This window comes from Ailuropoda melanoleuca, chromosome 6 (genome assembly GCF_002007445.2).
Source record: "Ailuropoda melanoleuca isolate Jingjing chromosome 6, ASM200744v2, whole genome shotgun sequence".
NCBI lineage: Eukaryota > Metazoa > Chordata > Mammalia > Carnivora > Ursidae > Ailuropoda > Ailuropoda melanoleuca.
The window spans coordinates 73,324,710-73,333,510 of NC_048223.1; the positions used below are offsets into that span (position 1 = coordinate 73,324,710).

General features: G+C 39.2%; 1 protein-coding gene across 1 annotated transcript in view; it reads left to right on the top strand.

Annotated features, from left to right (window-relative positions):
* Window positions 1-25: 25 nt before the first annotated feature.
* HKDC1 (hexokinase domain containing 1) overlaps window positions 26-8,801 on the top strand; it is a 56,940-nt gene continuing 48,164 nt past the window's right edge. The window contains exon 1 of the mRNA XM_002913727.4: window positions 26-1,934. The gene's annotated coding sequence lies outside the window, so the exon portion shown is untranslated. The remainder of the gene's footprint in view (window positions 1,935-8,801) is intronic.

Below are 8,801 nucleotides of genomic sequence, written 5' to 3' on the forward strand. Positions count from 1 at the left end.
AACTATTATTTATTTCAACATTTAAAAATTACAAATATATTAGGGATTCTATTTAAAGCTTTATATAGTGGCCATTTGTAGTATAGCACTAAGATAATGCACTGTCAGGAACTGTGTACGGGCCTAAGATCAGTTTGGTGGATCGTTTTGATCAGTTTCCTAACCATTGCTGAGGATGTCGTGGTTGGAGTTGGTTCCCCCCCCCCAAGATTTATTTATTTTAGAGAGAGAGTGTGAGTGAGCAGGGGGCGGTGCAGAGGGAGAGAGAAAGTCTCAAGCAGACTCCCGGCTGAGTGCAGAGCCCGATGGAGGGCTCGTTCTCATGACCCTGTGATCATGACCTGAGCCGAAACCAAGAGTCAGACTCTCAACTGACTGAGCCACCCTGGCGCCCCGTGGGGATTTTTGAACCACATTGCTGTCTGTCGTACACATGTACGAGAGGCTATTCTTGGTGCTGGAACTATGCAGGAAGCAAGACACATAATATTTCTGCCCTCGTGGAGATTATATTTTGATATGGAGCGAACAGGAGTAAGTTAAGAAATGATGGCTCTGTGAGGGCAGACACTGTTGTTTGTGAGTTCACTGCTGTACTACAGCACCTGAAATACGGTAGAGGCACAATCTTTGTGAAATGAATGGATGTAATTTCAGAGAAATGCTAGAACGAAGTAGAATAAGGAAAAGAGAGTGGCAAGGCTTTGGAGTTGGACGGATCAGGGTACAGTTTGTCTCATCACTGCTAAGCTCAGTGACCCTGCCCTCTCTGAGACTTGGTCTCTGCATGGACAACAATGAATGCCTAGTTGGAATTGTCCAGTAGGTTAAGTGTGATGAGATCCTGTTTAGCACAGGGCTTGGTATACAGGATGTGTTTTGTAAATGAACCTGAATGTTTGGGTTCATTCTGTGAATTGAGCTCTTAGGTCATTTCAAGAGCTGAACTAATTTCTTGAGCAACTGCTAAATTGAGGCTGGCTTCAGACTAGGGATTAAACCTGATTTGGTTGAACGTGGGTCAAGAAACAGCCAAGTTTACCAAGCTAGTCATCTCTTTCTGGCTTTTTGAGAGCTTTCATGGAAATAAAGGCTAAACAGGTGGCACTGACCTTTGCTTTCATGGAAATAAAGGCTAAACAGGTGGCACTGACTATATTTCTCCCTTGCTTTGGGTAAACATTAGTGAAATGCCTAGAAGGGCATATTTCTTTTGATTCTCTGCATCTGAGCAACTTTACCTTCTAGAATTTGCTTTCCACTGTGACTTACACCCTGGCAGACCTAGTCCGTTCTTGCCCATATGGTCTCAAGAAATACTCCTGAACTGACCTGGATAATGGTGGTTATCTCATTGTATTTAAGCAATAATGTACATCACTTCACGTGTCATAATTCTCCCACTTTCTCCTGGTTGGGGGCCAAGTTGGTAAATCAGAGAAGACACTTAGGCAAGACAATTGCAAATGCAGGACATTTAAGTGTTAGCACAGCCTCAGATGAAAGGAGAGGGGGTAAGGGGTGCTGTAAGGGAAGAAGGGCTGCTTGAACACTGAATTAAGGAGAGTTTATTTATAAACAATGATACATCATTTACTCTCTAACCCTTCTCTTCTTTGTGGGGAAGGGAGAGCTTTTTGGCTAGGCAGAAGATACAGAAGAAAGATGAAGTCAGGTGAAGCAAAAAAAAAAAAATTGGAGTGGCCCTGAGTAATTCTCTGCTGTGTGTTACTTGTCACCATCAAAATAGCCTGGTCTTCCTTCCACTCAGGTCATGTTCTCAATGATTCTAAAACACAACTGTTTTGCTTTTCCTTGCAGTTCTCTAGCAGGTTTTGAAGTCGCTTGAAAGCCCTCCTTGGATTATTGTGGATTCAGCTGCACATGAACACGAGGCTTAGATGTCCGCCTCAGCTCCAGCAGAACAGAACTAGGTAATTTCGTAAAATGTGGACAGCACATAACTGGTTAGGAATAATAACCATGGCTTGTAAGGCTTTGTACACTGGGTTTGTGGACTGGTGTAGATCTACAAAATGGAGTTGGGGCCTTTGAAAAAATGACTTAACTGTGAATCACAAACATAGAAAACAATCATGAAACACTGGGGTTTCTTACAGCTTAGAACCGGGAGTCTGTCATTAAGATGCAGTTGTTCTAGGTATGTCTGACGCAGACCTATTAGGAGATGATGAAAAGTTACGGTTTGTTAAGAGACAAGAAAATGAGTAAATGAATCAGGCTATTTCCCTCCTCTATTTCAAAGGCATATAAAATACATAAACTTGATCAGAGATAGCAATGTTTGTAAACAGACTTCTGAGTTATCGTTGTTATCTAAATGCCTGTCACTTAACATAGGGGGACAATTTCAGACATGATAAATAACGGTCATCTTTATGGGCAAAAATGTCAGAGAAAACAAAAAAACTTTTGAAATAGGATTGGGCTTAGAAGACAATTCAAGAAGCTACTTTTGGGGGCGCCTGGGTGGCACAGCGGTTGGGCGTCTGCCTTTGGCTCAGGGTGTGATCCCGGCGTTATGGGATCGAGCCCCACATCAGGCTCCTCTGCTATGAGCCTGCTTCTTCCTCTCCCACTCCCCCTGCTTGTGTTCCCTCTCTCGCTGGCTGTCTCTATCTCTGTCGGATAAATAAATAAAATCTTAAAAAAAAAAAAAAGAAGCTACTTTTGGTAAATTTGGGTAGAGGAGGTGTTCTTGAACTTGGTTCTTCAAGGTCCTACACTTTTACAATCTACCCTAAAATTTGATACCATGTGCTCGCTCTCCACTTCATGCCCTTGAAAAGCCCCTGGTGCTTATAGAAGCTCTGGAAAGGCTTGTAACCTTAGTGACCGCTTTGAACTGCCAATTGACACACCTGTAATTTGCAGGGAAATTGATAACCCCTTCTGGAAAGTCTTTCTCAAGTCCTTGTAATCAGGCTGAGACATGTATGTACACGTGTGTGTGTGTGTGTGTGTGTGTGTGTACATATATATTTTTAAATTAAATTTCTAATGTTCACAAATTTCCTTGTTTTAACAGCTACATTTTCATTTTCTTAACATGTATATCACTTATTGTTATCCTTTTAAAACTGGTAAATAGGGGCACCTGCGTGGCTCAGTTCTTTAAGCATCTGACTCTTGATTTTTGGCTCAGGTTATGATCACAGGGTTGTGAGATCGAGCCCCGAGTGGGGCTCCATGCTCAGCACAGACTCTGCTTAAGATTCTCTCCCTCTCCCTCTGTATACGCCCTTGCTCGCACTCTATTTGTCTCTGAAAACAAAAAGCAAAAAACAAACCTGATAAGTAGATGGATGTTGATCACGTTGTATCTATAAAATTCCCTTTGCATATAAGTATTTGAAGTATAATAAATTCAAAACAAATTCATGATATAAATTCAAAACAAAGCTTCCTTGGAAATAATAACTTTCCCCTAAGCCACACTTCTGTACATTAACTTATCTCTAATCTGTATACATAAGCCAAATAAGCTTAAGGTATTTAGAGAAATTTTTTTGTCAAAGGAATGTATACACAGCTTAAAAACCAGAGACAAGTACTTTCGACTCTGTTATCTATTTTTCTAGTCTTTACCTTATTGATGCTACGTAATATGTATCTCCTATTTCCTGAGTTACTTAAGACATTAGCTGCTGATTTCCTGTTACTGTCAGATGAGGATTTAGCTTTCTTAAATCTTCCTTAAATCACTTACTCTCTCCATTAACCTTATTTTTTGAAAAGATTTTATTTAGTTATTTGATGGGGCGCCTAGGTGGCTCAGTTGGTTAAGCGGCTGCCTTTGGCTCAGGTCACGTCCTGGGATCAAGTTCCAGGTTGGGCTCCCTGTTCAGTGGGGAGCCTGTTTCTCCCTCTCTTTCTGCCTGCTGCTCTGCCTACTTGTGCACTCTCTCTGTCAAATAAATTAAAATCTTTAAAAAAAAAAAAGATTTTCTTTAGTTATTTGAGGGAAAGAGAGAGAGAGAGAGAATGCGCATGAGCGGGGAGAGGGGCAGAGGGAGAGGGAGAAGCAGGCTCCCCACTGAGCAGAGAGCCCCGTGCGGGGCTCGATCCCAGGACCCTGAGATCATGACCTGAGCCAAAGGCAGATGCTTAACCGACTGAGTCCCTCCGTTTCCCTTTTGATACAGCTGTGATTCCTTTTTTTGTTTTTTAACTTTTTTTGGGTTGTTGTTAAATCAGTATTAAAAATTATGCTCATGACTTTTGTACTACTTCATAGGTCATTTCTCTAACTTTATTTTCTAACCTATCAAAATCTTAGTTTATCATAGTGTTTGTTTCTTAGAGCTTTTTTTTTTTTTTAAAGATTTTATTTATTTATTCGACAGAGATAGAGACAGCCAGTGAGAGAGGGAACACAAGCAGGGGGAGTGGGAGAGGAAGAAGCAGGCTCATGGCGGAGGAGCCTGACGTGGGGCTCGATCCCATAACGCTGGGATCACGCCCTGAGCCGAAGGCAGATGCTTAACCGCTGTGCCACCTAGGCGCCCCTCTTAGAGCTTTTTATTATGATTTGATAGTTCCTTTTTTCCTTTTGAAAATAGTAACAATAAACAATATAATGTCTTTGTCTTGAGAAGAGATTTTGGGTACACATTTGAAAAAAAAGATTTAGATACACATCTGAGTCATGGAATTCAGAAGAATAAAGGGGAGTATGGTGTTGAGGGAAAAAGAAGGTAAGGATTTTGTTGCTTCACGTGAGAATGTTTGCATTCTAACAGCCGACAGTCCCCAGCTCTAGGAAAAGAGGTGCGTTCAGTGCTGGTCTTCTAATGGAGACCTTTGTCCATTAGAAGAGAAGAACTTCTACATTGAGAGATGATGGAAGGAAAACCTCCTCTGACTTGGTCTTCTAAATTCTGCACAGTGATTTAATTTCATTACCACCTGGTCCGTATACTGTGACTTTACTCAGATATCTATACAAATTCATACAAATGACTTCCAGCTGAATTACCAATTCTGTCTGCTGTTTCTAGTAATCTTAGAATTCATGTATTTTCACAAATTCTTTTAACTAAATCTTGCCCTGATCTTAAAGCTTATCTTGCCTCTTTGCCTAGGCTGTTCTTCTTCCCTTACTAATGTAATACATCATATCTTGTATTGTTATAGCAGAGTTTACAATGTATGTGTATATATTATTTCATTTATTGACAGCCCTGGTATAGTATTTCTTAGAAGTGGTCATTGTAGTAGCTGAATTTAAACTGCTCAAAGCTAATTAAGAATGTTGTAAAATATGATCAGAGAATACAAATGTTTAATACTATCAAAATAAAAAATATTGGAAAATGTGTCAGAGAGTATGCCCTTAAATTGTTCTCAGAAAGTCTTATTAGGAAATTCCTTATATATTCGTATAAGCTTTTTTTTTTTTATCAATTATGACTTTTCCTAATTAGCCCAAAGTTAAATTTCTCTTTTTGAACTTAAAACTCTTGCTAAGAAAAAAGTACTGATTTTTTTTAAGTGTTATGTAATTCTTCCGCCTCCTCCCTTCCAGTTCCATTGTTTTTAGTTTTCTTATTCTTGTTTCATGGATGCAATATCTTACTTCTCTAAAGATACTTCAGGTTTTTTAAAACTTCTGTTTTCTATATACATACATTTTTTTTTCTTGTTTGGTTTGATTTTTAAAAAGATTTTGTTTATTTATTTGAGAGACAGGAGGAGAGAGAGAGGGGAGGGGGAGAGAGAGAGAATCTGAAGCAGACTCCACACTGAACACAGAGCCTGACATGGGGCTTGATCCCACAACCGCAAGATCATGACCTGAGCTGAAACCAAAAGCAGACACGTGACTGACTGAGACACCCAGGTGCCCCTGGTTTGATTTCTGCCTTTACTTTTGGTAACTTTTCTTGAGTGTCTAGTAATCTTTGGCTATGTTCATATTTAAAAGTGAGGAATTAAGCTAAGCTCTGTTGACATGGATAGGGCTTATTAACTTCAGGGTTTTGATGTAGGTTGATTGGATCATAAGCTGGTTTTTTATTAAGAAATAATTGACATATAACAACATATAAGCTGTACAAGGTGTTGGTTTGATACATTTATATATTGCAGTGTGACTACAGTAGCATTAGCCCTTTATCATGTCACATATTTATCATTTCTCTTTTGTATGGAGAACAGTTAAGATTTAATCTCAGTAACTGAAATTTATAATTTAGTACTTTTGGCTATAATCACTTTGTTTTACCTTAGATCTCTAGAACTTATTTATCTACTTGTTACAAGTTTGCACCCTTAAACAACATCTCCCCAAATTCCTTGTTCCCTAGTCCCTGGTAACTGCCATTCTACTCTCTGTTTTTACAAATTCAATTTCTTTTTAGATTCCACCTATAAGTGATATCATATAATATTTGTCCTTTTCTGTCTGACTTACCATATAATGCATTCAGGGACCATCCATGTAGTCACAAATGGCAGGATTTCCTTATTTCTCCTGGCTGAATGATATTCCATCTTCTTTTTCTTTTTTTTTTTTTTTAAGATTGATTTATTTATTTTAGAGAGAGAGAGAGCATGTGAGATGGGAGTAGGGTCAGAGGGAGAGGGAGAGAGAGAATCTCAAGCAGACTCCATGCAGAGTGTGGAGCCCAACACAGGGCTTGATCTCAGGACCCTGAGACCATGACCTGTGCTGAAATCAAGAGTTGGATGCCTAACTGACTGAGCCACCCAGGTGCCCCAAAGTAAATTTAAAAAAAAATTTTTTTTTTTTAAGTAGTCTCCATGCCCAGGGTGAAGGCAATGTGGGGCCCGAACTCACAACCCTGAGATCAAGGCCTGATCTGAGATCAAGAGTCAGATGCTTAACCAACTGAGCCACCCAGGCACCCTGATATTCCTTCCTTATACATTCATCCATTGACAGATTATTGCCGTATTTCAGCTATTTGTGAATAATGCTGAAAATATGTGTGCAGATATCCCTTCATGATACTGATTTTAATTCCTTTGGCAATATACCCAGAAGTGGGATTCCTGCAACATGTAGTTCAGTTTTTAATTTTTTGAGGAACTGCCATACTATTTTCCATAATAACTGTACCAGTTTACATCCCACCAACATTATATCAGGGTTCCCTTTTCTCCACATTCTTGCCAACATTTGCTATCTCTTGTCTTTTTTGATAAAAGGCATCCAAACAGGTGGGAGGTGATACTGTGGTTTTGATTTGCATTTCCTTGATGATTAGTGATGTTGAGCACCTTTTCATATTTTTGTAGGCCATTTGTATGTCTTCTTTGGAAAAATGTCTATTCAGCTCCTTTGTTCATTTTTAAATTTGGTTGTTTTCTCTTTTGCTCTTATACGAGTTCTGTATATATTTTAAATATTAGTCCCTTATCAGACATGTGGTTTGCAAATATTTTCTACTATCCTGTAGATTGTCTTCTCAGTTTATTCACTGTTTCCTTTGCTGTGCAGAAGCTCTTTAATGTAGTCCCACTGGTTTATTTTTGTTTTTGTTGCCATGTTTTCAGTGACTTATCTAGGAAGTCATTGCCTAGACTAATGTCAAGCATTGTTTTCCCTATGTTTTCTTCTAGGAGTTTTATGATTTCAGGTCTTACATTTTATCTTTGATCATTCTGAGTTACTTTTGTGAATGGTATAAGGTTAGGGGTCCGATTTTATTCTTTTGCATGTGGACTTCCAGTTTTCCCAGCCCCATTTATTGAAGAGACCATCCTTTCCTCATTGTGTGTTCTTGGCACCTCGTCAAAAATTAGTTGACTATATATGTGGGGGTTTATGTGTGGGCTCTCTATTCTGTTCCACTGATCTATTGGCCTGTTTTTAATGCCCGTTACCACACTGTTTTGATTAATATACCTTTTTTTAAAAAAAAAGATTTAGTTTATTTGAGAGAGAGAGAGAGAGATATCATGAGCAGGGGGGGAAGAAGCAAACTGCCCACCAAGCAGGGAGCCCGATGTAGGACTCAACCCGGGATCCTGGGATTATGACCTGAGCTTAACCAACTGAGTCACCCAGGTGCCTGCGTATAGCTTTGTAACATAGCTTGAAATCAGATATAATTATACCTGTTCTTTCTCAGGATTGCTTTGGCTTTTGGGTTATTAGCTAGCTTTTTTTCGTGTATTCCCCAAATATCAGCATCTATAGGGTTTAAAAAAAAATAAACTTAAAAAGATTTAGGATAGTTTTAGATGTGCGGAAGAGTTGCAGAGATAGTACGGAGCTCTCATACAGCCTATACCCAATTTCCCCTATTGTTAACATCTTACTTCAGTGTGTTACATTTGTTATAATTAATGAACCAATATAGATACATTATTATTAACTAAAGTCCACAAATTGTTTATAGTTCTTTAGTTCTTAACCTAATGTCCTTTTTCTCTACCAAGATCCCATCCAGGATACATTGTTACGTTTAGCTATCATGTGTCCTTGGGCTGCTCTTGGCCATGACAGTTTCTCAGACTTCTCTTGCTTTTGATGACCTGAACTCAGTAGCTTTGAACTTTATTTTTTTAATGTTTTTTTTTTATTATATTATGTTAGTCATCATACAGTACATCCCTGGTTTCTGATGTGAAGTTCGATGACTCATTAGTTGCGTATAACACCCAGTGCACCATGCAATACGTGGCCCTCCTTACTACCCATCACCAGCCTATCCCATTCCCCCACCCCCCTCCCCTCTGAAGCCCTCAGTTTGTTTCTCAGAGTCCATAGTCTCTCATGCTTCATTCCCCCTTCTGATTACCCCCCCTTT